Source organism: Lissotriton helveticus, chromosome 1_1 (assembly GCF_964261635.1).
Source record: "Lissotriton helveticus chromosome 1_1, aLisHel1.1, whole genome shotgun sequence".
Lineage (NCBI taxonomy): Eukaryota > Metazoa > Chordata > Amphibia > Caudata > Salamandridae > Lissotriton > Lissotriton helveticus.
In genome coordinates, this window is record NC_136057.1 from 216,618,221 (window position 1) to 216,644,593 (window position 26,373).

Genomic DNA, 26,373 nt, shown 5'->3' on the forward strand with positions numbered 1-26,373 from the left:
AGCCTGGATAGCACAGTCGGGAGAGCATCAGACTTTTAATCTGAGGGCCCAGGGTTCAAGTCCCTGTTCAGGCGGCTTGGTTAAAGAAAAGGTATATCAATTGCATACTCTTTTCAGGATCCAATGAATGGGGAGTCCTATTAGAGATGTTTCAAAAAAGTCTTAATCAAGTCATTACATACCCATCTGTCTTCTACATTCTTTGACAAGGGTTAAGAAGACTTACCCAAACTGTATCATGTAGTTTGTTGATTATCTTTTACCCAATTCAATGTTCAAAATGTAAGGTAGTGTCCGATTAACTTGATAAAGTTGGTCAACAGCTGATAGGTCATCTTTTTATTTGTGAATCTCTGATCACCGTGTTGAATCAGGTCGGATCTCTAGTGCAATGGATAGCGGCTTGGAGTCCTAGACGAATGTAGCAAAAGCATTCAAAGGCTTTGTGTTCAAACACCAGCTGGGTCAATTTTATCCCTCCTCTTATTTTATAACTAATTGAAACAGTAACAAGCAATGCCTGCGTCTGCATCACCAGAAACATTTACCAAAATGGCAGTGAAAGAAAGTCTACTTAAACAGAGACTGTTTGCTTTGAAAACATTGCATAATCTATGCCCAAGAGGAAATTCCCAAAGATACTGCTGAAAATGTAATTTAGTTGGTAGTAATAGTATTTGGCACTTTATTGATTTCACAATGTCATTTTAGACACATGATTTCTAAGTCAGCCGGAAATGATATAGTCCAAATTTCAGGATTTAAAATGGATTACGTGTGCTGCTGAAATTTCAAATGCTTAACACCTTCAATGCTACAGGAGATTTTCCTCCTGTGCTGAATGATCTGTAAATCCATTGTTCATGACGAGCTCAGCTCGTCATAAGCACACGACAAGTGTACTGCACGACGAGCTGAGCTCGTCATGAGCATTGAAGGGGTTAAAACATCAATTTGTTATTAAACTCTACAAATTTGATTGCTAATATATGTAACCATATTAATACATAGAGTGTAGGTCAGTGTACGTCCACATTTCTTTAGCTGATTTTAAGACAGAGTATAGCAGAGCCTGGATAGCTCAGTCGGTAGAGCATCAGACTTTTAATCTGAGGGTCCAGGGTTTAAGTCCCTGTTCAGGCGGTTGCTTCCTTTAAAGAAAAATTACTCTAATTGGATGCTCTTTTTGTGTTCCCCTGCATGACGAATAAGATATTCCATTACTAAAATTGCAAAAACGTCTTTCATGGAGTTGTGAAATGCACATCTGCCTCATATATCATGTGCCATTTGACTAAACTTAAGTCGTACGTAGACTTACCTAAGGTATCATGTAACTTGAGACGGTGAATATAATTTCCCCAATTCAATATTCAAAATAAATCCATGGTTATAGTATCAAATGAACTTTATAAAGCTGATCAATATTATTTCATTTCAGAATATCTCTGCACCTAATCAGAGCGTATTGGCTCTGTGGTGCAATGGATAGCGCATTGGACTTCTAGGTGAATGTAAAAAAGATATTCAAAGGTTGTGGGTTGGAATCCCACCAGAGTCAGTTTTATCCCTATTTATTTCATAACTGTTTAAAAGAGTAATAAACAGTGCATGCATGCTTCTGCTTCACCAAAAAGGGCAGTGAAAGGAAGTCTATTTTAAATAGATACTATTCAAATTACGCAATCTTTGCAGAAGAGGAAATTGGCAGCTGTACTTATGAAAATGTAATTTACTCAGAAGTAAGATTTTGGGCCCTTCCTTAATTTTACAATGTCAATAAAAACATATGACTTCTAAGTGAGCAAAAAAAATGAGATAGTAGCAATTTCAGGACTTACAATAAGGTTAAATTTACTGAAGAGATTTCAAATGCTTGAAGTACCAATTCATTATTATATTCCGCGTATTCAGTACTTAATACCGGCAACCATCTTAAGAAACGTAGTGATAGTTGGGACACTTCCAAATGTTGATAAGGTCATTTTGTGGAGCGACCTCTCCGAGCCTGGATAGCTCAGTCGGGAGAGCTTCAGACTTTTAATCTGAGGGCCCAGGGTTCAAGTCCCTGTTCAGGCGGCTTGGTTAAAGAAAAGGTATATCAATTGTATACTCTTTTCAGGATCCAATGAATGGGGAGTCCTATTAGAGATGTTTCAAAAACGTCTTAATCAAGTCATTACATACCCATCTGTCTTCTACATTCTTTGACAAGGGTTAAGAAGACTTACCCAAACTGTATCATGTAGTTTGACATGTTGATTATCTTTTACCCAATTCAATGTTCAAAATGTAAGGTAGTGTCCGATTAACTTGATAAAGTTGGTCAACAGCTGATAGGTCATCTTTTTATTTGTGAATCTCTGATCAGCGTGTTGAATCAGGTCGGATCTCTAGTGAAATGGATAGCGGCTTGGAGTCCTAGACGAATGTAGCAAAAGTATTCAAAGGCTTTGTGTTCAAACACCAGCTGGGTCAATTTTATCCCTCCTCTTATTTTATAACTAATTGAAACAGTAACAAGCAATGCCTGCGTCTGCATCACCAGAAACATTTACCAACATGGCAGTGAAAGAAAGTCTACTTAAACAGAGACTGTTTGCTTTGAAAACATTGCATAATCTATGCCCAAGAGGAAATTCCCAAAGATACTGCTGAAAATGTAATTTAGTAGGTAGTAATAGTATTTGGCACTTTATTGATTTCACAATGTCATTTTAGACACATGATTTCTAAGTCAGCCGAAAATGAGATAGTCCAAATTTCAGGATTTAAAATGGATTACGTGTGCTGCTGAAATTTCAAATGCTTAACACCTTCAATGCTACAGGAGATTTTCCTCCTGTGCTGAATGATCTGTAAATCCATTGTTCATGACGAGCTCAGCTCGTCATAAGCACACGACAAGTGTACTGCATGACGAGCTGAGCTCGTCATGAGCATGGAAGGGGTTAAAACATCAATTTGTTATTAAACTCTACAAATTTGATTGCTAATATATGTTACCATATTAATACACAGAGTGTAGGTCAGTGTACGTCCACATTTGTTTAGCTGATTTTAAGACAGAGTATAGCAGAGCCTGGATAGCTCAGTCGGTAGAGCATCAGACTTTTAATCTGAGGGTCCAGGGTTCAAGTCCCTGTTCAGGCGGGTGCTTCCTTTAAAGAAAAATTACTCTAATTGGATGCTCTTTTTGTGTTCCCCTGCATGACGAATAAGATATTCCATTACTAAAATTGCAAAAACGTCTTTCATGGAGTTGTGAAATGCACATCTGCCTCATATATCATGTGCCATTTGACTAAACTTAAGTCGTACGTAGATTTACCTAAGGTATCATGTAACTTGAGACGGTGAATATAATTTCCCCAATTCAATATTCAAAATAAATCCATGGTTATAGTATCAAATGAACTTTATAAAGCTGATCAACATTATTTCATTTCAGAATATCTCTGCACCTCATCAGAGCGTATTGGCTCTGTGGCGCAATGGATAGCGCATTGGACTTCTAGGTGAATGTAAAAAAGATATTCAAAGGGGGTGGGTTCGAATCCCACCAGAGTCAGTTTTATCCCTATTTATTTCATAACTGTTTAAAAGAGTAATAAACAGTGCATGCATGCTTCTGCTTCACCAAAAAGGGCAGTGAAAGGAAGTCTATTTTAAATAGATACTATTCAAGTTACGCAATCTTTGCAGAAGAGGAAATTGGCAGCTGTACTTATGAAAATGTAATTTACTCAGAAGTAAGATTTTGGGCCCTTCCTTAATTTTACAATGTCAATAAAAACATATGAATTCTAAGTCAGCAAAAAAAATGAGATAGTAGCAATTTCAGGACTTACAATAAGGTTAAATTTACTGAAGAGATTTCAAATGCTTGAAGTACCAATTCATTATTATATTCCGCGTATTCAGTACTTAATACCGGCAACCATCTTAAGAAACGTAGTGATAGTTGGGACACTTCCAAATGTTGATAAGGTCATTTTGTGGAGCGTCCTCTCCGAGCCTGGATAGCACAGTCGGGAGAGCATCAGACTTTTAATCTGAGGGCCCAGGGTTCAAGTCCCTGTTCAGGCGGCTTGGTTAAAGAAAAGGTATATCAATTGCATACTCTTTTCAGGATCCAATGAATGGGGAGTCCTATTAGAGATGTTTCAAAAAAGTCTTAATCAAGTCATTACATACCCATCTGTCTTCTACATTCTTTGACAAGGGTTAAGAAGACTTACCCAAACTGTATCATGTAGTTTGTTGATTATCTTTTACCCAATTCAATGTTCAAAATGTAAGGTAGTGTCCGATTAACTTGATAAAGTTGGTCAACAGCTGATAGGTCATCTTTTTATTTGTGAATCTCTGATCACCGTGTTGAATCAGGTCGGATCTCTAGTGCAATGGATAGCGGCTTGGAGTCCTAGACGAATGTAGCAAAAGCATTCAAAGGCTTTGTGTTCAAACACCAGCTGGGTCAATTTTATCCCTCCTCTTATTTTATAACTAATTGAAACAGTAACAAGCAATGCCTGCGTCTGCATCACCAGAAACATTTACCAAAATGGCAGTGAAAGAAAGTCAACTTAAACAGAGACTGTTTGCTTTGAAAACATTGCATAATCTATGCCCAAGAGGAAATTCCCAAAGATACTGCTGAAAATGTAATTTAGTAGGTAGTAATAGTATTTGGCACTTTATTGATTTCACAATGTCATTTTAGACACATGATTTCTAAGTCAGCCGAAAATGAGATAGTCCAAATTTCAGGATTTAAAATGGATTACGTGTGCTGCTGAAATTTCAAATGCTTAACACCTTCAATGCTACAGGAGATTTTCCTCCTGTGCTGAATGATCTGTAAATCCATTGTTCATGACGAGCTCAGCTCGTCATAAGCACACGACAAGTGTACTGCACGACGAGCTGAGCTCGTCATGAGCATGGAAGGGGTTAAAACATCAATTTGTTATTAAACTCTACAAATTTGATTGCTAATATATGTAACCATATTAATACACAGAGTGTAGGTCAGTGTACGTCCACATTTGTTTAGCTGATTTTAAGACAGAGTATAGCAGAGCCTGGATAGCTCAGTCGGTAGAGCATCAGACTTTTAATCTGAGGGTCCAGGGTTCAAGTCCCTGTTCAGGCAGTTGCTTCCTTTCAAGAAAAATTACTCTAATTGGATGCTCTTTTTGTGTTCCCCTGCATGACGAATAAGATATTCCATTACTAAAATTGCAAAAACGTCTTTCATGGAGTTGTGAAATGCTCATCTGCCTCATATATCATGTGCCATTTGACTAAACTTAAGTCGTATGTAGATTTACCTAAGGTATCATGTAACTTTGAGACGGTGAATATAATTTCCCCAATTCAATATTCAAAATAAATCCATGGTTATAGTATCAAATGAACTTTATAAAGCTGATCAACATTATTTCATTTCAGAATATCTCTGCACCTCATCAGAGCGTATTGGCTCTGTGGCGTAATGGATAGCGCATTGGACTTCTAGGTGAATGTAAAAAAGATATTCAAAGGTTGTGGGTTCGAATCCCACCAGAGTCAGTTTTATCCCTATTTATTTCATAACTGTTTAAAAGAGTAATAAACAGTGCATGCATGCTTCTGCTTCACCAAAAAGGGCAGTGAAAGGAAGTCTATTTTAAATAGATACTATTCAAGTTACGCAATCTTTGCAGAAGAGGAAATTGGCAGCTGTACTTATGAAAATGTAATTTACTCAGAAGTAAGATTTTGGGCCCTTACTTAATTTTACAATATCAATAAAAACATATGAATTCTAAGTCAGCAAAAAAAATGAGATAGTAGGAATTTCAGGACTTACAATAAGGTTAAATTTACTGAAGAGATTTCAAATGCTTGAAGTACCAATTCATTATTATATTCCGCGTATTCAGTACTTAATACCGGCAACCATCTTAAGAAACGTAGTGATAGTTGGGACACTTCCAAATGTTGATAAGGTCATTTTGTGGAGCGCCCTCTCCGAGCCTGGATAGCTCAGTCGGGAGAGCATCAGACTTTTAATCTGAGGGCCCAGGGTTCAAGACCCTGTTCAGGCGGCTTGGTTAAAGAAAAGTTATATCAATTGCATACTCTTTTCAGGATCCAATGAATGGGGAGTCCTATTAGAGATGTTTCAAAAAAGTCTTAATTAAGACATTACATACCCATCTGTCTTCTACATTCTTTGACAAGGGTTAAGAAGACTTACCCAAACTGTATCATGTAGTTTGTTGATTATCTTTTACCCAATTTAATGTTCAAAATGTAAGGTAGTGTCCAATTAACTTGATAAAGTTGGTCAACAGCTGATAGGTCATCTTTTTATTTGTGAATCTCTGATCACCGTGTTGAATCAGGTCGGATCTCTAGTGCAATGGATAGCGGCTTGGAGTCCTAGACGAATGTAGCAAAAGCATTCAAAGGCTTTGTGTTCAAACACCAGCTGGGTCAATTTTATCCCTCCTCTTATTTTATAACTAATTGAAACAGTAACAAGCAATGCCTGCGTCTGCATCACCAGAAACATTTACCAAAATGGCAGTGAAAGAAAGTCTACTTAAACAGAGACTGTTTGCTTTGAAAACATTGCATAATCTATGCCCAAGAGGAAATTCCCAAAGATACTGCTGAAAATGTAATTTAGTAGGTAGTAATAGTATTTGGCACTTTATTGATTTCACAATGTCATTTTAGACACATGATTTCTAAGTCAGCCGAAAATGAGATAGTACAAATTTCAGGATTTAAAATGGATTACGTGTGCTGCTGAAATTTCAAATGCTTAACACCTTCAATGCTACAGGAGATTTTCCTCCTGTGCTGAATGATCTGTAAATCCATTGTTCATGACAAGCTCAGCTCGTCATAAGCACACGACAAGTGTACTGCACGACGAGCTGAGCTTGTCATGAGCATGGAAGGGGTTAAAACATCAATTTGTTATTAAACTCTACAAATTTGATTGCTAATATATGTAACCATATTAATACACAGAGTGTAGGTCAGTGTACGTCCACATTTGTTTAGCTGATTTTAAGACAGAGTATAGCAGAGCCTGGATAGCTCAGTCGGTAGAGCATCAGACTTTTAATCTGAGGGTCCAGGGTTCAAGTCCCTGTTCAGGCGGTTGCTTCCTTTAAAGAGAAATTACTCTAATTGGATGCTCTTTTTGTGTTCCCCTGCATGACGAATAAGATATTCCATTACTAAAATTGCAAAAACGTCTTTCATGGAGTTGTGAAATGCACATCTGCCTCATATATCATGTGCCATTTGACTAAACTTAAGTCGTACGTAGATTTACCTAAGGTATCATGTAACTTGAGACGGTGAATATAATTTCCCCAATTCAATATTCAAAATAAATCCATGGTTATAGTATCAAATTAACTTTATAAAGCTGATCAACATTATTTCATTTCAGAATATCTCTGCACCTCTTCAGAGTGTATTGGCTCTGTGGCGCAATGGATAGCGCATTGGACTTCTAGGTGAATGTAAAAAATAATATTTAAAGGTTGTGGGTTCGAATCCCACCAGAGTCACTTTTATCCCTATTTATTTCATAACTGTTTAAAAGAGTAATAAACAGTGCATGCATGCTTCTGCTTCACCAAAAAGGGCAGTGAAAGGAAGTCTATTTTAAATAGATACTATTCAAGTTACGCAATCTTTGCAGAAGAGGAAATTGGCAGCTGTACTTATGAAAATGTAATTTACTCAGAAGTAAGATTTTGGGCCCTTCCTTAATTTTACAATATCAATAAAAACATATGAATTCTAAGTCAGCAAAAAAAATGAGATAGTAGGAATTTCAGGACTTACAATAAGGTTAAATTTACTGAAGAGATTTCAAATGCTTGAAGTACCAATTCATTATTATATTCCGCGTATTCAGTACTTAATACCGGCAACCATCTTAAGAAACGTAGTGATAGTTGGGACACTTCCAAATGTTGATAAGGTCATTTTGTGGAGCGCCCTCTCCGAGCCTGGATAGCTCAGTCGGGAGAGCATCAGACTTTTAATCTGAGGGCCCAGGGTTCAAGACCCTGTTCAGGCGGCTTGGTTAAAGAAAAGTTATATCAATTGCATACTCTTTTCAGGATCCAATGAATGGGGAGTCCTATTAGAGATGTTTCAAAAAAGTCTTAATTAAGACATTACATACCCATCTGTCTTCTACATTCTTTGACAAGGGTTAAGAAGACTTACCCAAACTGTATCATGTAGTTTGTTGATTATCTTTTACCCAATTTAATGTTCAAAATGTAAGGTAGTGTCCGATTAACTTGATAAAGTTGGTCAACAGCTGATAGGTCATCTTTTTATTTGTGAATCTCTGATCACCGTGTTGAATCAGGTCGGATCTCTAGTGCAATGGATAGCGGCTTGGAGTCCTAGACGAATGTAGCAAAAGCATTCAAAGGCTTTGTGTTCAAACACCAGCTGGGTCAATTTTATCCCTCCTCTTATTTTATAACTAATTGAAACAGTAACAAGCAATGCCTGCGTCTGCATCACCAGAAACATTTACCAAAATGGCAGTGAAAGAAAGTCTACTTAAACAGAGACTGTTTGCTTTGAAAACATTGCATAATCTATGCCCAAGAGGAAATTCCCAAAGATACTGCTGAAAATGTAATTTAGTAGGTAGTAATAGTATTTGGCACTTTATTGATTTCACAATGTCATTTTAGACACATGATTTCTAAGTCAGCCGAAAATGAGATAGTCCAAATTTCAGGATTTAAAATGGATTACTTGTGCTGCTGAAATTTCAAATGCTTAACACCTTCAATGCTACAGGAGATTTTCCTCCTGTGCTGAATGATCTGTAAATCCATTGTTCATGACGAGCTCAGCTCGTCATAAGCACACGACAAGTGTACTGCACGACGAGCTGAGCTCGTCATGAGCATGGAAGGGGTTAAAACATCAATTTGTTATTAAACTCTACAAATTTGATTGCTAATATATGTAACCATATTAATACACAGAGTGTAGGTCAGTGTACGTCCACATTTGTTTAGCTGATTTTAAGACAGAGTATAGCAGAGCCTGGATAGCTCAGTCGATAGAGCATCAGACTTTTAATCTGAGGGTCCAGGGTTCAAGTCCCTGTTCAGGCAGTTGCTTCCTTTCAAGAAAAATTACTCTCATTGGATGCTCTTTTTGTGTTCCCCTGCATGACGAATAAGATATTCCATTACTAAAATTGCAAAAACGTCTTTCATGGAGTTGTGAAATGCACATCTGCCTCATATATCATGTGCCATTTGACTAAACTTAAGTCGTACGTAGATTTACCTAAGGTATCATGTAACTTTGAGACGGTGAATATAATTTCCCCAATTCAATATTCAAAATAAATCCATGGTTATAGTATCAAATGAACTTTATAAAGCTGATCAACATTATTTCATTTCAGAATATCTCTGCACCTCATCAGAGCGTATTGGCTCTGTGGCGTAATGGATAGCACATTGGACTTCTAGGTGAATGTAAAAAAGATATTCAAAGGTTGTGGGTTCGAATCCCACCAGAGTCAGTTTTATCCCTATTTATTTCATAACTGTTTAAAAGAGTAATAAACAGTGCATGCATGCTTCTGCTTCACCAAAAAGGGCAGTGTAAGGAAGTCTATTTTAAATAGATACTATTCAAGTTACGCAATCTTTGCAGAAGAGGAAATTGGCAGCTGTACTTATGAAAATGTAATTTACTCAGAAGTAAGATTTTGGGCCCTTCCTTAATTTTACGATGTCAATAAAAACATATGAATTCTAAGTCAGCAAAAAAAATGAGATAGTAGCAATTTCAGGACTTACAATAAGGTTAAATTTACTAAAGAGATTTCAAATGCTTGAAGTACCAATTCATTATTATATTCCGCGTATTCAGTACTTAATACCGGCAACCATCTTAAGAAACGTAGTGATAGTTGGGACACTTCCAAATGTTGATAAGGTCATTTTGTGGAGCGACCTCTCCGAGCCTGGATAGCTCAGTCGGGAGAGCATCAGACTTTTAATCTGAGGGCCCAGGGTTCAAGTCCCTGTTCAGGCGGCTTGGTTAAAGAAAAGGTATATCAATTGCATACTCTTTTCAGGATCCAATGAATGGGGAGTCCTATTAGAGATGTTTCAAAAAAGTCTTAATCAAGTCATTACATACCCATCTGTCTTCTACATTCTTTGACAAGGGTTAAGAAGACTTACCCAAACTGTTTCATGTAGTTTGTTGATTATCTTTTACCCAATTCAATGTTCAAAATGTAAGGTAGTGTCCGATTAACTTGATAAAGTTGGTCAACAGCTGATAGGTCATCTTTTTATTTGTGAATCTCTGATCACCGTGTTGAATCAGGTCGGATCTCTAGTGCAATGGATAGCGGCTTGGAGTCCTAGACGAATGTAGCAAAAGCATTCAAAGGCTTTGTGTTCAAACACCAGCTGGGTCAATTTTATCCCTCCTCTTATTTTATAACTAATTGAAACAGTAACAAGCAATGCCTGCGTCTGCATCACCAGAAACATTTACCAACATGGCAGTGAAAGAAAGTCTACTTAAACAGAGACTGTTTGCTTTGAAAACATTGCATAATCTATGCCCAAGAGGAAATTCCCAAAGATACTGCTGAAAATGTAATTTAGTAGGTAGTAATAGTATTTGGCACTTTATTGATTTCACAATGTCATTTTAGACACATGATTTCTAAGTCAGCCGAAAATGAGATAGTCCAAATTTCAGGATTTAAAATGGATTACGTGTGCTGCTGAAATTTCAAATGCTTAACACCTTCAATGCTACAGGAGATTTTCCTCCTGTGCTGAATGATCTGTAAATCCATTGTTCATGACGAGCTCAGCTCGTCATAAGCACACGACAAGTGTACTGCATGACGAGCTGAGCTCGTCATGAGCATGGAAGGGGTTAAAACATCAATTTGTTATTAAACTCTACAAATTTGATTGCTAATATATGTTACCATATTAATACACAGAGTGTAGGTCAGTGTACGTCCACATTTGTTTAGCTGATTTTAAGACAGAGTATAGCAGAGCCTGGATAGCTCAGTCGGTAGAGCATCAGACTTTTAATCTGAGGGTCCAGGGTTCAAGTCCCTGTTCAGGCGGGTGCTTCCTTTAAAGAAAAATTACTCTAATTGGATGCTCTTTTTGTGTTCCCCTGCATGACGAATAAGATATTCCATTACTAAAATTGCAAAAACGTCTTTCATGGAGTTGTGAAATGCACATCTGCCTCATATATCATGTGCCATTTGACTAAACTTAAGTCGTACGTAGATTTACCTAAGGTATCATGTAACTTGAGACGGTGAATATAATTTCCCCAATTCAATATTCAAAATAAATCCATGGTTATAGTATCAAATGAACTTTATAAAGCTGATCAACATTATTTCATTTCAGAATATCTCTGCACCTCATCAGAGCGTATTGGCTCTGTGGCGCAATGGATAGCGCATTGGACTTCTAGGTGAATGTAAAAAAGATATTCAAAGGTTGTGGGTTCGAATCCCACCAGAGTCAGTTTTATCCCTATTTATTTCATAACTGTTTAAAAGAGTAATAAACAGTGCATGCATGCTTCTGCTTCACCAAAAAGGGCAGTGAAAGGAAGTCTATTTTAAATAGATACTATTCAAGTTACGCAATCTTTGCAGAAGAGGAAATTGGCAGCTGTACTTATGAAAATGTAATTTACTCAGAAGTAAGATTTTGGGCCCTTCCTTAATTTTACAATGTCAATAAAAACATATGAATTCTAAGTCAGCAAAAAAAATGAGATAGTAGCAATTTCAGGACTTACAATAAGGTTAAATTTACTGAAGAGATTTCAAATGCTTGAAGTACCAATTCATTATTATATTCCGCGTATTCAGTACTTAATACCGGCAACCATCTTAAGAAACGTAGTGATAGTTGGGACACTTCCAAATGTTGATAAGGTCATTTTGTGGAGCCACCTCTCCGAGCCTGGATAGCACAGTCGGGAGAGCATCAGACTTTTAATCTGAGGGCCCAGGGTTCAAGTCCCTGTTCAGGCGGCTTGGTTAAAGAAAAGGTATATCAATTGCATACTCTTTTCAGGATCCAATGAATGGGGAGTCCTATTAGAGATGTTTCAAAAAAGTCTTAATCAAGTCATTACATACCCATCTGTCTTCTACATTCTTTGACAAGGGTTAAGAAGACTTACCCAAACTGTATCATGTAGTTTGACATGTTGATTATCTTTTACCCAATTCAATGTTCAAAATGTAAGGTAGTGTCCGATTAACTTGATAAAGTTGGTCAACAGCTGATAGGTCATCTTTTTATTTGTGAATCTCTGATCAGCGTGTTGAATCAGGTCGGATCTCTAGTGAAATGGATAGCGGCTTGGAGTCCTAGACGAATGTAGCAAAAGTATTCAAAGGCTTTGTGTTCAAACACCAGCTGGGTCAATTTTATCCCTCCTCTTATTTTATAACTAATTGAAACAGTAACAAGCAATGCCTGCGTCTGCATCACCAGAAACATTTACCAACATGGCAGTGAAAGAAAGTCTACTTAAACAGAGACTGTTTGCTTTGAAAACATTGCATAATCTATGCCCAAGAGGAAATTCCCAAAGATACTGCTGAAAATGTAATTTAGTAGGTAGTAATAGTATTTGGCACTTTATTGATTTCACAATGTCATTTTAGACACATGATTTCTAAGTCAGCCGAAAATGAGATAGTCCAAATTTCAGGATTTAAAATGGATTACGTGTGCTGCTGAAATTTCAAATGCTTAACACCTTCAATGCTACAGGAGATTTTCCTCCTGTGCTGAATGATCTGTAAATCCATTGTTCATGACGAGCTCAGCTCGTCATAAGCACACGACAAGTGTACTGCATGACGAGCTGAGCTCGTCATGAGCATGGAAGGGGTTAAAACATCAATTTGTTATTAAACTCTACAAATTTGATTGCTAATATATGTTACCATATTAATACACAGAGTGTAGGTCAGTGTACGTCCACATTTGTTTAGCTGATTTTAAGACAGAGTATAGCAGAGCCTGGATAGCTCAGTCGGTAGAGCATCAGACTTTTAATCTGAGGGTCCAGGGTTCAAGTCCCTGTTCAGGCGGGTGCTTCCTTTAAAGAAAAATTACTCTAATTGGATGCTCTTTTTGTGTTCCCCTGCATGACGAATAAGATATTCCATTACTAAAATTGCAAAAACGTCTTTCATGGAGTTGTGAAATGCACATCTGCCTCATATATCATGTGCCATTTGACTAAACTTAAGTCGTACGTAGATTTACCTAAGGTATCATGTAACTTGAGACGGTGAATATAATTTCCCCAATTCAATATTCAAAATAAATCCATGGTTATAGTATCAAATGAACTTTATAAAGCTGATCAACATTATTTCATTTCAGAATATCTCTGCACCTCATCAGAGCGTATTGGCTCTGTGGCGCAATGGATAGCGCATTGGACTTCTAGGTGAATGTAAAAAAGATATTCAAAGGTTGTGGGTTCGAATCCCACCAGAGTCAGTTTTATCCCTATTTATTTCATAACTGTTTAAAAGAGTAATAAACAGTGCATGCATGCTTCTGCTTCACCAAAAAGGGCAGTGAAAGGAAGTCTATTTTAAATAGATACTATTCAAATTACGCAATCTTTGCAGAAGAGGAAATTGGCAGCTGTACTTATGAAAATGTAATTTACTCAGAAGTAAGATTTTGGGCCCTTCCTTAATTTTACAATGTCAATAAAAACATATGACTTCTAAGTGAGCAAAAAAAATGAGATAGTAGCAATTTCAGGACTTACAATAAGGTTAAATTTACTGAAGAGATTTCAAATGCTTGAAGTACCAATTCATTATTATATTCCGCGTATTCAGTACTTAATACCGGCAACCATCTTAAGAAACGTAGTGATAGTTGGGACACTTCCAAATGTTGATAAGGTCATTTTGTGGAGCGACCTCTCCGCGCCTGGATAGCTCAGTCGGGAGAGCATCAGACTTTTAATCTGAGGGCCCAGGGTTCAAGTCCCTGTTCAGGCGGCTTGGTTAAAGAAAAGGTATATCAATTGTATACTCTTTTCAGGATCCAATGAATGGGGAGTCCTATTAGAGATGTTTCAAAAACGTCTTAATCAAGTCATTACATACCCATCTGTCTTCTACATTCTTTGACAAGGGTTAAGAAGACTTACCCAAACTGTATCATGTAGTTTGACATGTTGATTATCTTTTACCCAATTCAATGTTCAAAATGTAAGGTAGTGTCCGATTAACTTGATAAAGTTGGTCAACAGCTGATAGGTCATCTTTTTATTTGTGAATCTCTGATCAGCGTGTTGAATCAGGTCGGATCTCTAGTGAAATGGATAGCGGCTTGGAGTCCTAGACGAATGTAGCAAAAGTATTCAAAGGCTTTGTGTTCAAACACCAGCTGGGTCAATTTTATCCCTCCTCTTATTTTATAACTAATTGAAACAGTAACAAGCAATGCCTGCGTCTGCATCACCAGAAACATTTACCAACATGGCAGTGAAAGAAAGTCTACTTAAACAGAGACTGTTTGCTTTGAAAACATTGCATAATCTATGCCCAAGAGGAAATTCCCAAAGATACTGCTGAAAATGTAATTTAGTAGGTAGTAATAGTATTTGGCACTTTATTGATTTCACAATGTCATTTTAGACACATGATTTCTAAGTCAGCCGAAAATGAGATAGTCCAAATTTCAGGATTTAAAATGGATTACGTGTGCTGCTGAAATTTCAAATGCTTAACACCTTCAATGCTACAGGAGATTTTCCTCCTGTGCTGAATGATCTGTAAATCCATTGTTCATGACGAGCTCAGCTCGTCATAAGCACACGACAAGTGTACTGCATGACGAGCTGAGCTCGTCATGAGCATGGAAGGGGTTAAAACATCAATTTGTTATTAAACTCTACAAATTTGATTGCTAATATATGTTACCATATTAATACACAGAGTGTAGGTCAGTGTACGTCCACATTTGTTTAGCTGATTTTAAGACAGAGTATAGCAGAGCCTGGATAGCTCAGTCGGTAGAGCATCAGACTTTTAATCTGAGGGTCCAGGGTTCAAGTCCCTGTTCAGGCGGGTGCTTCCTTTAAAGAAAAATTACTCTAATTGGATGCTCTTTTTGTGTTCCCCTGCATGACGAATAAGATATTCCATTACTAAAATTGCAAAAACGTCTTTCATGGAGTTGTGAAATGCACATCTGCCTCATATATCATGTGCCATTTGACTAAACTTAAGTCGTACGTAGATTTACCTAAGGTATCATGTAACTTGAGACGGTGAATATAATTTCCCCAATTCAATATTCAAAATAAATCCATGGTTATAGTATCAAATGAACTTTATAAAGCTGATCAACATTATTTCATTTCAGAATATCTCTGCACCTCATCAGAGCGTATTGGCTCTGTGGCGCAATGGATAGCGCATTGGACTTCTAGGTGAATGTAAAAAAGATATTCAAAGGTTGTGGGTTCGAATCCCACCAGAGTCAGTTTTATCCCTATTTATTTCATAACTGTTTAAAAGAGTAATAAACAGTGCATGCATGCTTCTGCTTCACCAAAAAGGGCAGTGAAAGGAAGTCTATTTTAAATAGATACTATTCAAGTTACGCAATCTTTGCAGAAGAGGAAATTGGCAGCTGTACTTATGAAAATGTAATTTACTCAGAAGTAAGATTTTGGGCCCTTCCTTAATTTTACAATGTCAATAAAAACATATGAATTCTAAGTCAGCAAAAAAAATGAGATAGTAGCAATTTCAGGACTTACAATAAGGTTAAATTTACTGAAGAGATTTCAAATGCTTGAAGTACCAATTCATTATTATATTCCGCGTATTCAGTACTTAATACCGGCAACCATCTTAAGAAACGTAGTGATAGTTGGGACACTTCCAAATGTTGATAAGGTCATTTTGTGGAGCCACCTCTCCGAGCCTGGATAGCACAGTCGGGAGAGCATCAGACTTTTAATCTGAGGGCCCAGGGTTCAAGTCCCTGTTCAGGCGGCTTGGTTAAAGAAAAGGTATATCAATTGCATACTCTTTTCAGGATCCAATGAATGGGGAGTCCTATTAGAGATGTTTCAAAAAAGTCTTAATCAAGTCATTACATACCCATCTGTCTTCTACATTCTTTGACAAGGGTTAAGAAGACTTACCCAAACTGTATCATGTAGTTTGTTGATTATCTTTTACCCAATTCAATGTTCAAAATGTAAGGTAGTGTCCGATTAACTTGATAAAGTTGGTCAACAGCTGATAGGTCATCTTTTTATTTGTGAATCTCTGATCACCGTGTTGAATCAGGTCGGATCTCTAGTGCAATGGATAGCGGCTTGGAGTCCTAGACGAATGTAGCAAAAGCATTCAAAGGCTTTGTGTTCAAACACCAGCTGGGTCAATTTTATCCCTCCTCTTATTTTATAACTAATTGAAACAGTAACAAGCAATGCCTGCGTCTGCATCACCAGAAACATTTACCAAAATGGCAGTGAAAGAAAGTCTACTTAAACAGAGACTGTTTGCTTTGAAAACATTGCATAATCTATGCCCAAGAGGAAATTCCCAAAGATACTGCTGAAAATGTAATTTAGTAGGTAGTAATAGTATTTGGCACTTTATTGATTTCACAATGTCATTTTAGACACATGATTTCTAAGTCAGCCGAAAATGAGATAGTCCAAATTTCAGGATTTAAAATGGATTACGTGTGCTGCTGAAATTTCAAATGCTTAACACCTTCAATGCTACAGGAGATTTTCCTCCTGTGCTGAATGATCTGTAAATCCATTGTTCATGACGAGCTCAGCTCGTCATAAGCACACGACAAGTGTACTGCATGACGAGATGAGCTCGTCATGAGCATGGAAGGGGTTAAAACATCAATTTGTTATTAAACTCTACAAATTTGATTGCTAATATATGTTACCATATTAATACACAGAGTGTAGGTCAGTGTACGTCCACATTTGTTTAGCTGATTTTAAGACAGAGTATAGCAGAGCCTGGATAGCTCAGTCGGTAGAGCATCAGACTTTTAATCTGAGGGTCCAGGGTTCAAGTCCCTGTTCAGGCGGGTGCTTCCTTTAAAGAAAAATTACTCTAATTGGATGCTCTTTTTGTGTTCCCCTGCATGACGAATAAGATATTCCATTACTAAAATTGCAAAAACGTCTTTCATGGAGTTGTGAAATGCACATCTGCCTCATATATCATGTGCCATTTGACTAAACTTAAGTCGTACGTAGATTTACCTAAGGTATCATGTAACTTGAGACGGTGAATATAATTTCCCCAATTCAATATTCAAAATAAATCCATGGTTATAGTATCAAATGAACTTTATAAAGCTGATCAACATTATTTCATTTCAGAATATCTCTGCACCTCATCAGAGCGTATTGGCTCTGTGGCGCAATGGATAGCGCATTGGACTTCTAGGTGAATGTAAAAAAGATATTCAAAGGTTGTGGGTTCGAATCCCACCAGAGTCAGTTTTATCCCTATTTATTTCATAACTGTTTAAAAGAGTAATAAACAGTGCATGCATGCTTCTGCTTCACCAAAAAGGGCAGTGAAAGGAAGTCTATTTTAAATAGATACTATTCAAGTTACGCAATCTTTGCAGAAGAGGAAATTGGCAGCTGTACTTATGAAAATGTAATTTACTCAGAAGTAAGATTTTGGGCCCTTCCTTAATTTTACAATGTCAATAAAAACATATGAATTCTAAGTCAGCAAAAAAAATGAGATAGTAGCAATTTCAGGACTTACAATAAGGTTAAATTTACTGAAGAGATTTCAAATGCTTGAAGTACCAATTCATTATTATATTCCGCGTATTCAGTACTTAATACCGGCAACCATCTTAAGAAACGTAGTGATAGTTGGGACACTTCCAAATGTTGATAAGGTCATTTTGTGGAGCCACCTCTCCGAGCCTGGATAGCACAGTCGGGAGAGCATCAGACTTTTAATCTGAGGGCCCAGGGTTCAAGTCCCTGTTCAGGCGGCTTGGTTAAAGAAAAGGTATATCAATTGCATACTCTTTTCAGGATCCAATGAATGGGGAGTCCTATTAGAGATGTTTCAAAAAAGTCTTAATCAAGTCATTACATACCCATCTGTCTTCTACATTCTTTGACAAGGGTTAAGAAGACTTACCCAAACTGTATCATGTAGTTTGTTGATTATCTTTTACCCAATTCAATGTTCAAAATGTAAGGTAGTGTCCGATTAACTTGATAAAGTTGGTCAACAGCTGATAGGTCATCTTTTTATTTGTGAATCTCTGATCACCGTGTTGAATCAGGTCGGATCTCTAGTGCAATGGATAGCGGCTTGGAGTCCTAGACGAATGTAGCAAAAGCATTCAAAGGCTTTGTGTTCAAACACCAGCTGGGTCAATTTTATCCCTCCTCTTATTTTATAACTAATTGAAACAGTAACAAGCAATGCCTGCGTCTGCATCACCAGAAACATTTACCAAAATGGCAGTGAAAGAAAGTCTACTTAAACAGAGACTGTTTGCTTTGAAAACATTGCATAATCTATGCCCAAGAGGAAATTCCCAAAGATACTGCTGAAAATGTAATTTAGTAGGTAGTAATAGTATTTGGCACTTTATTGATTTCACAATGTCATTTTAGACACATGATTTCTAAGTCAGCCGAAAATGAGATAGTCCAAATTTCAGGATTTAAAATGGATTACGTGTGCTGCTGAAATTTCAAATGCTTAACACCTTCAATGCTACAGGAGATTTTCCTCCTGTGCTGAATGATCTGTAAATCCATTGTTCATGACGAGCTCAGCTCGTCATAAGCACACGACAAGTGTACTGCACGACGAGCTGAGCTCGTCATGAGCATGGAAGGGGTTAAAACATCAATTTGTTATTAAACTCTACAAATTTGATTGCTAATATATGTAACCATATTAATACATAGAGTGTAAGTCAGTGTACGTCCACATTTCTTTAGCTGATTTTAAGACAGAGTATAGCAGAGCCTGGATAGCTCAGTCGGTAGAGCATCAGACTTTTAATCTGAGGGTCCAGGGTTTAAGTCCCTGTTCAGGCGGTTGCTTCCTTTAAAGAAAAATTACTCTAATTGGATGCTCTTTTTGTGTTCCCCTGCATGACGAATAAGATATTCCATTACTAAAATTGCAAAAACGTCTTTCATGGAGTTGTGAAATGCACATCTGCCTCATATATCATGTGCCATTTGACTAAACTTAAGTCGTACGTAGACTTACCTAAGGTATCATGTAACTTGAGACGGTGAATATAATTTCCCCAATTCAATATTCAAAATAAATCCATGGTTATAGTATCAAATGAACTTTATAAAGCTGATCAACATTATTTCATTTCAGAATATCTCTGCACCTAATCAGAGCGTATTGGCTCTGTGGCGCAATGGATAGCGCATTGGACTTGTAGGTGAATGTAAAAAAGATATTCAAAGGTTGTGGGTTGGAATCCCACCAGAGTCAGTTTTATCCCTATTTATTTCATAACTGTTTAAAAGAGTAATAAACAGTGCATGCATGCTTCTGCTTCACCAAAAAGGGCAGTGAAAGGAAGTCTATTTTAAATAGATACTATTCAAATTACGCAATCTTTGCAGAAGAGGAAATTGGCAGCTGTACTTATGAAAATGTAATTTACTCAGAAGTAAGATTTTGGGCCCTTCCTTAATTTTACAATGTCAATAAAAACATATGACTTCTAAGTGAGCAAAAAAAATGAGATAGTAGCAATTTCAGGACTTACAATAAGGTTAAATTTACTGAAGAGATTTCAAATGCTTGAAGTACCAATTCATTATTATATTCCGCGTATTCAGTACTTAATACCGGCAACCATCTTAAGAAACGTAGTGATAGTTGGGACACTTCCAAATGTTGATAAGGTCATTTTGTGGAGCGACCTCTCCGAGCCTGGATAGCTCAGTCGGGAGAGCATCAGACTTTTAATCTGAGGGCCCAGGGTTCAAGTCCCTGTTCAGGCGGCTTGGTTAAAGAAAAGGTATATCAATTGTATACTCTTTTCAGGATCCAATGAATGGGGAGTCCTATTAGAGATGTTTCAAAAACGTCTTAATCAAGTCATTACATACCCATCTGTCTTCTACATTCTTTGACAAGGGTTAAGAAGACTTACCCAAACTGTATCATGTAGTTTGACATGTTGATTATCTTTTACCCAATTCAATGTTCAAAATGTAAGGTAGTGTCCGATTAACTTGATAAAGTTGGTCAACAGCTGATAGGTCATCTTTTTATTTGTGAATCTCTGATCAGCGTGTTGAATCAGGTCGGATCTCTAGTGAAATGGATAGCGGCTTGGAGTCCTAGACGAATGTAGCAAAAGTATTCAAAGGCTTTGTGTTCAAACACCAGCTGGGTCAATTTTATCCCTCCTCTTATTTTATAACTAATTGAAACAGTAACAAGCAATGCCTGCGTCTGCATCACCAGAAACATTTACCAACATGGCAGTGAAAGAAAGTCTACTTAAACAGAGACTGTTTGCTTTGAAAACATTGCATAATCTATGCCCAAGAGGAAATTCCCAAAGATACTGCTGAAAATGTAATTTAGTAGGTAGTAATAGTATTTGGCACTTTATTGATTTCACAATGTCATTTTAGACACATGATTTCTAAGTCAGCCGAAAATGAGATAGTCCAAATTTCAGGATTTAAAATGGATTACGTGTGCTGCTGAAATTTCAAATGCTTAACACCTTCAATGCTACAGGAGATTTTCCTCCTGTGCTGAATGATCTGTAAATCCATTGTTCATGACGAGCTCAGCTCGTCATAAGCACACGACAAGTGTACTGCATGACGAGCTGAGCTCGTCATGAGCATGGAAGGGGTTAAAACATCAATTTGTTATTAAACTCTACAAATTTGATTGCTAATATATGTTACCATATTAATACACAGAGTGTAGGTCAGTGTACGTCCACATTTGTTTAGCTGATTTTAAGACAGAGTATAGCAGAGCCTGGATAGCTCAGTCGGTAGAGCATCAGACTTTTAATCTGAGGGTCCAGGGTTCAAGTCCCTGTTCAGGCGGGTGCTTCCTTTAAAGAAAAATTACTCTAATTGGATGCTCTTTTTGTGTTCCCCTGCATGACGAATAAGATATTCCATTACTAAAATTGCAAAAACGTCTTTCATGGAGTTGTGAAATGCACATCTGCCTCATATATCATGTGCCATTTGACTAAACTTAAGTCGTACGTAGATTTACCTAAGGTATCATGTAACTTGAGACGGTGAATATAATTTCCCCAATTCAATATTCAAAATAAATCCATGGTTATAGTATCAAATGAACTTTATAAAGCTGATCAACATTATTTCATTTCAGAATATCTCTGCACCTCATCAGAGCGTATTGGCTCTGTGGCGCAATGGATAGCGCATTGGACTTCTAGGTGAATGTAAAAAAGATATTCAAAGGTTGTGGGTTCGAATCCCACCAGAGTCAGTTTTATCCCTATTTATTTCATAACTGTTTAAAAGAGTAATAAACAGTGCATGCATGCTTCTGCTTCACCAAAAAGGGCAGTGAAAGGAAGTCTATTTTAAATAGATACTATTCAAATTACGCAATCTTTGCAGAAGAGGAAATTGGCAGCTGTACTTATGAAAATGTAATTTACTCAGAAGTAAGATTTTGGGCCCTTCCTTAATTTTACAATGTCAATAAAAACATATGACTTCTAAGTGAGCAAAAAAAATGAGATAGTAGCAATTTCAGGACTTACAATAAGGTTAAATTTACTGAAGAGATTTCAAATGCTTGAAGTACCAATTCATTATTATATTCCGCGTATTCAGTACTTAATACCGGCAACCATCTTAAGAAACGTAGTGATAGTTGGGACACTTCCAAATGTTGATAAGGTCATTTTGTGGAGCGACCTCTCCGAGCCTGGATAGCTCAGTCGGGAGAGCATCAGACTTTTAATCTGAGGGCCCAGGGTTCAAGTCCCTGTTCAGGCGGCTTGGTTAAAGAAAAGGTATATCAATTGTATACTCTTTTCAGGATCCAATGAATGGGGAGTCCTATTAGAGATGTTTCAAAAACGTCTTAATCAAGTCATTACATACCCATCTGTCTTCTACATTCTTTGACAAGGGTTAAGAAGACTTACCCAAACTGTATCATGTAGTTTGACATGTTGATTATCTTTTACCCAATTCAATGTTCAAAATGTAAGGTAGTGTCCGATTAACTTGATAAAGTTGGTCAACAGCTGATAGGTCATCTTTTTATTTGTGAATCTCTGATCAGCGTGTTGAATCAGGTCGGATCTCTAGTGAAATGGATAGCGGCTTGGAGTCCTAGACGAATGTAGCAAAAGTATTCAAAGGCTTTGTGTTCAAACACCAGCTGGGTCAATTTTATCCCTCCTCTTATTTTATAACTAATTGAAACAGTAACAAGCAATGCCTGCGTCTGCATCACCAGAAACATTTACCAACATGGCAGTGAAAGAAAGTCTACTTAAACAGAGACTGTTTGCTTTGAAAACATTGCATAATCTATGCCCAAGAGGAAATTCCCAAAGATACTGCTGAAAATGTAATTTAGTAGGTAGTAATAGTATTTGGCACTTTATTGATTTCACAATGTCATTTTAGACACATGATTTCTAAGTCAGCCGAAAATGAGATAGTCCAAATTTCAGGATTTAAAATGGATTACGTGTGCTGCTGAAATTTCAAATGCTTAACACCTTCAATGCTACAGGAGATTTTCCTCCTGTGCTGAATGATCTGTAAATCCATTGTTCATGACGAGCTCAGCTCGTCATAAGCACACGACAAGTGTACTGCATGACGAGCTGAGCTCGTCATGAGCATGGAAGGGGTTAAAACATCAATTTGTTATTAAACTCTACAAATTTGATTGCTAATATATGTTACCATATTAATACACAGAGTGTAGGTCAGTGTACGTCCACATTTGTTTAGCTGATTTTAAGACAGAGTATAGCAGAGCCTGGATAGCTCAGTTGGTAGAGCATCAGACTTTTAATCTGAGAGTCCAGGGTTCAAGTCCCTGTTCAGGCGGGTGCTTCCTTTAAAGAAAAATTACTCTAATTGGATGCTCTTTTTGTGTTCCCCTGCATGACGAATAAGATATTCCATTACTAAAATTGCAAAAACGTCTTTCATGGAGTTGTGAAATGCACATCTGCCTCATATATCATGTGCCATTTGACTAAACTTAAGTCGTACGTAGATTTACCTAAGGTATCATGTAACTTGAGACGGTGAATATAATTTCCCCAATTCAATATTCAAAATAAATCCATGGTTATAGTATCAAATGAACTTTATAAAGCTGATCAACATTATTTCATTTCAGAATATCTCTGCACCTCATCAGAGCGTATTGGCTCTGTGGCGCAATGGATAGCGCATTGGACTTCTAGGTGAATGTAAAAAAGATATTCAAAGGTTGTGGGTTCGAATCCCACCAGAGTCAGTTTTATCCCTATTTATTTCATAACTGTTTAAAAGAGTAATAAACAGTGCATGCATGCTTCTGCTTCACCAAAAAGGGCAGTGAAAGGAAGTCTATTTTAAATAGATACTATTCAAATTACGCAATCTTTGCAGAAGAGGAAATTGGCAGCTGTACTTATGAAAATGTAATTTACTCAGAAGTAAGATTTTGGGCCCTTCCTTAATTTTACAATGTCAATAAAAACATATGACTTCTAAGTGAGCAAAAAAAATGAGATAGTAGCAATTTCAGGACTTACAATAAGGTTAAATTTACTGAAGAGATTTCAAATGCTTGAAGTACCAATTCATTATTATATTCCGCGTATTCAGTACTTAATACCGGCAACCATCTTAAGAAACGTAGTGATAGTTGGGACACTTCCAAATGTTGATAAGGTCATTTTGTGGAGCGACCTCTCCGAGCCTGGATAGCTCAGTCGGGAGAGCATCAGACTTTTAATCTGAGGGCCCAGGGTTCAAGTCCCTGTTCAGGCGGCTTGGTTAAAGAAAAGGTATATCAATTGTATACTCTTTTCAGGATCCAATGAATGGGGAGTCCTATTAGAGATGTTTCAAAAACGTCTTAATCAAGTCATTACATACCCATCTGTCTTCTACATTCTTTGACAAGGGTTAAGAAGACTTACCCAAACTGTATCATGTAGTTTGACATGTTGATTATCTTTTACCCAATTCAATGTTCAAAATGTAAGGTAGTGTCCGATTAACTTGATAAAGTTGGTCAACAGCTGATAGGTCATCTTTTTATTTGTGAATCTCTGATCAGCGTGTTGAATCAGGTCGGATCTCTAGTGAAATGGATAGCGGCTTGGAGTCCTAGACGAATGTAGCAAAAGTATTCAAAGGCTTTGTGTTCAAACACCAGCTGGGTCAATTTTATCCCTCCTCTTATTTTATAACTAATTGAAACAGTAACAAGCAATGCCTGCGTCTGCATCACCAGAAACATTTACCAACATGGCAGTGAAAGAAAGTCTACTTAAACAGAGACTGTTTGCTTTGAAAACATTGCATAATCTATGCCCAAGAGGAAATTCCCAAAGATACTGCTGAAAATGTAATTTAGTAGGTAGTAATAGTATTTGGCACTTTATTGATTTCACAATGTCATTTTAGACACATGATTTCTAATTCAGCCGAAAATGAGATAGTCCAAATTTCAGGATTTAAAATGGATTACGTGTGCTGCTGAAATTTCAAATGCTTAACACCTTCAATGCTACAGGAGATTTTCCTCCTGTGCTGAATGATCTGTAAATCCATTGTTCATGACGAGCTCAGCTCGTCATAAGCACACGACAAGTGTACTGCATGACGAGCTGAGCTCGTCATGAGCATGGAAGGGGTTAAAACATCAATTTGTTATTAAACTCTACAAATTTGATTGCTAATATATGTTACCATATTAATACACAGAGTGTAGGTCAGTGTACGTCCACATTTGTTTAGCTGATTTTAAGACAGAGTATAGCAGAGCCTGGATAGCTCAGTTGGTAGAGCATCAGACTTTTAATCTGAGAGTCCAGGGTTCAAGTCCCTGTTCAGGCGGGTGCTTCCTTTAAAGAAAAATTACTCTAATTGGATGCTCTTTTTGTGTTCCCCTGCATGACGAATAAGATATTCCATTACTAAAATTGCAAAAACGTCTTTCATGGAGTTGTGAAATGCACATCTGCCTCATATATCATGTGCCATTTGACTAAACTTAAGTCGTACGTAGATTTACCTAAGGTATCATGTAACTTGAGACGGTGAATATAATTTCCCCAATTCAATATTCAAAATAAATCCATGGTTATAGTATCAAATGAACTTTATAAAGCTGATCAACATTATTTCATTTCAGAATATCTCTGCACCTCATCAGAGCGTATTGGCTCTGTGGCGCAATGGATAGCGCATTGGACTTCTAGGTGAATGTAAAAAAGATATTCAAAGGTTGTGGGTTCGAATCCCACCAGAGTCAGTTTTATCCCTATTTATTTCATAACTGTTTAAAAGAGTAATAAACAGTGCATGCATGCTTCTGCTTCACCAAAAAGGGCAGTGAAAGGAAGTCTATTTTAAATAGATACTATTCAAATTACGCAATCTTTGCAGAAGAGGAAATTGGCAGCTGTACTTATGAAAATGTAATTTACTCAGAAGTAAGATTTTGGGCCCTTCCTTAATTTTACAATGTCAATAAAAACATATGACTTCTAAGTGAGCAAAAAAAATGAGATAGTAGCAATTTCAGGACTTACAATAAGGTTAAATTTACTGAAGAGATTTCAAATGCTTGAAGTACCAATTCATTATTATATTCCGCGTATTCAGTACTTAATACCGGCAACCATCTTAAGAAACGTAGTGATAGTTGGGACACTTCCAAATGTTGATAAGGTCATTTTGTGGAGCGACCTCTCCGAGCCTGGATAGCTCAGTCGGGAGAGCATCAGACTTTTAATCTGAGGGCCCAGGGTTCAAGTCCCTGTTCAGGCGGCTTGGTTAAAGAAAAGGTATATCAATTGTATACTCTTTTCAGGATCCAATGAATGGGGAGTCCTATTAGAGATGTTTCAAAAACGTCTTAATCAAGTCATTACATACCCATCTGTCTTCTACATTCTTTGACAAGGGTTAAAAAGACTTACCCAAACTGTATCATGTAGTTTGACATGTTGATTATCTTTTACCCAATTC

At 37.1% G+C, this 26,373-nt stretch overlaps 19 non-coding genes across 19 annotated transcripts; all 19 read left to right on the plus strand.

Moving 5' to 3' along the window:
* The first annotated feature begins 3,080 nt into the window (after positions 1–3,080).
* TRNAK-UUU (transfer RNA lysine (anticodon UUU)) lies at positions 3,081–3,153 on the plus strand. The gene has a single exon. It is a non-coding gene; the product is annotated as a tRNA-Lys (tRNA).
* Positions 3,154–3,480: 327 nt separating this feature from the next.
* Positions 3,481–3,571, plus strand: TRNAR-UCU (transfer RNA arginine (anticodon UCU)). Its single transcript is given in 2 exon segments — positions 3,481–3,517; positions 3,536–3,571. It is a non-coding gene; the product is annotated as a tRNA-Arg (tRNA).
* A 1,514-nt stretch (positions 3,572–5,085) lies between these two features.
* Positions 5,086–5,158, plus strand: TRNAK-UUU (transfer RNA lysine (anticodon UUU)). Its single transcript has one exon. It is a non-coding gene; the product is annotated as a tRNA-Lys (tRNA).
* A 328-nt stretch (positions 5,159–5,486) lies between these two features.
* TRNAR-UCU (transfer RNA arginine (anticodon UCU)) lies at positions 5,487–5,577 on the plus strand. The gene is given in 2 exon segments: positions 5,487–5,523; positions 5,542–5,577. It is a non-coding gene; the product is annotated as a tRNA-Arg (tRNA).
* A 1,514-nt stretch (positions 5,578–7,091) lies between these two features.
* On the plus strand, positions 7,092–7,164 carry TRNAK-UUU (transfer RNA lysine (anticodon UUU)). Its single transcript has one exon. It is a non-coding gene; the product is annotated as a tRNA-Lys (tRNA).
* Positions 7,165–7,491: 327 nt separating this feature from the next.
* On the plus strand, positions 7,492–7,583 carry TRNAR-UCU (transfer RNA arginine (anticodon UCU)). The gene is given in 2 exon segments: positions 7,492–7,528; positions 7,548–7,583. It is a non-coding gene; the product is annotated as a tRNA-Arg (tRNA).
* A 3,520-nt stretch (positions 7,584–11,103) lies between these two features.
* On the plus strand, positions 11,104–11,176 carry TRNAK-UUU (transfer RNA lysine (anticodon UUU)). The gene has a single exon. It is a non-coding gene; the product is annotated as a tRNA-Lys (tRNA).
* A 327-nt stretch (positions 11,177–11,503) lies between these two features.
* TRNAR-UCU (transfer RNA arginine (anticodon UCU)) lies at positions 11,504–11,594 on the plus strand. Its single transcript is given in 2 exon segments — positions 11,504–11,540; positions 11,559–11,594. It is a non-coding gene; the product is annotated as a tRNA-Arg (tRNA).
* A 1,519-nt stretch (positions 11,595–13,113) lies between these two features.
* Positions 13,114–13,186, plus strand: TRNAK-UUU (transfer RNA lysine (anticodon UUU)). Its single transcript has one exon. It is a non-coding gene; the product is annotated as a tRNA-Lys (tRNA).
* A 327-nt stretch (positions 13,187–13,513) lies between these two features.
* On the plus strand, positions 13,514–13,604 carry TRNAR-UCU (transfer RNA arginine (anticodon UCU)). The gene is given in 2 exon segments: positions 13,514–13,550; positions 13,569–13,604. It is a non-coding gene; the product is annotated as a tRNA-Arg (tRNA).
* Positions 13,605–15,123: 1,519 nt separating this feature from the next.
* TRNAK-UUU (transfer RNA lysine (anticodon UUU)) lies at positions 15,124–15,196 on the plus strand. The gene has a single exon. It is a non-coding gene; the product is annotated as a tRNA-Lys (tRNA).
* A 327-nt stretch (positions 15,197–15,523) lies between these two features.
* On the plus strand, positions 15,524–15,614 carry TRNAR-UCU (transfer RNA arginine (anticodon UCU)). Its single transcript is given in 2 exon segments — positions 15,524–15,560; positions 15,579–15,614. It is a non-coding gene; the product is annotated as a tRNA-Arg (tRNA).
* Positions 15,615–17,128: 1,514 nt separating this feature from the next.
* On the plus strand, positions 17,129–17,201 carry TRNAK-UUU (transfer RNA lysine (anticodon UUU)). The gene has a single exon. It is a non-coding gene; the product is annotated as a tRNA-Lys (tRNA).
* A 327-nt stretch (positions 17,202–17,528) lies between these two features.
* TRNAR-UCU (transfer RNA arginine (anticodon UCU)) lies at positions 17,529–17,619 on the plus strand. The gene is given in 2 exon segments: positions 17,529–17,565; positions 17,584–17,619. It is a non-coding gene; the product is annotated as a tRNA-Arg (tRNA).
* Positions 17,620–19,533: 1,914 nt separating this feature from the next.
* TRNAT-UGU (transfer RNA threonine (anticodon UGU)) lies at positions 19,534–19,624 on the plus strand. Its single transcript is given in 2 exon segments — positions 19,534–19,570; positions 19,589–19,624. It is a non-coding gene; the product is annotated as a tRNA-Thr (tRNA).
* Positions 19,625–21,143: 1,519 nt separating this feature from the next.
* TRNAK-UUU (transfer RNA lysine (anticodon UUU)) lies at positions 21,144–21,216 on the plus strand. The gene has a single exon. It is a non-coding gene; the product is annotated as a tRNA-Lys (tRNA).
* A 327-nt stretch (positions 21,217–21,543) lies between these two features.
* Positions 21,544–21,634, plus strand: TRNAR-UCU (transfer RNA arginine (anticodon UCU)). The gene is given in 2 exon segments: positions 21,544–21,580; positions 21,599–21,634. It is a non-coding gene; the product is annotated as a tRNA-Arg (tRNA).
* A 1,919-nt stretch (positions 21,635–23,553) lies between these two features.
* On the plus strand, positions 23,554–23,644 carry TRNAR-UCU (transfer RNA arginine (anticodon UCU)). Its single transcript is given in 2 exon segments — positions 23,554–23,590; positions 23,609–23,644. It is a non-coding gene; the product is annotated as a tRNA-Arg (tRNA).
* Positions 23,645–25,563: 1,919 nt separating this feature from the next.
* On the plus strand, positions 25,564–25,654 carry TRNAR-UCU (transfer RNA arginine (anticodon UCU)). Its single transcript is given in 2 exon segments — positions 25,564–25,600; positions 25,619–25,654. It is a non-coding gene; the product is annotated as a tRNA-Arg (tRNA).
* The last annotated feature ends 719 nt before the right edge of the window (positions 25,655–26,373 follow it).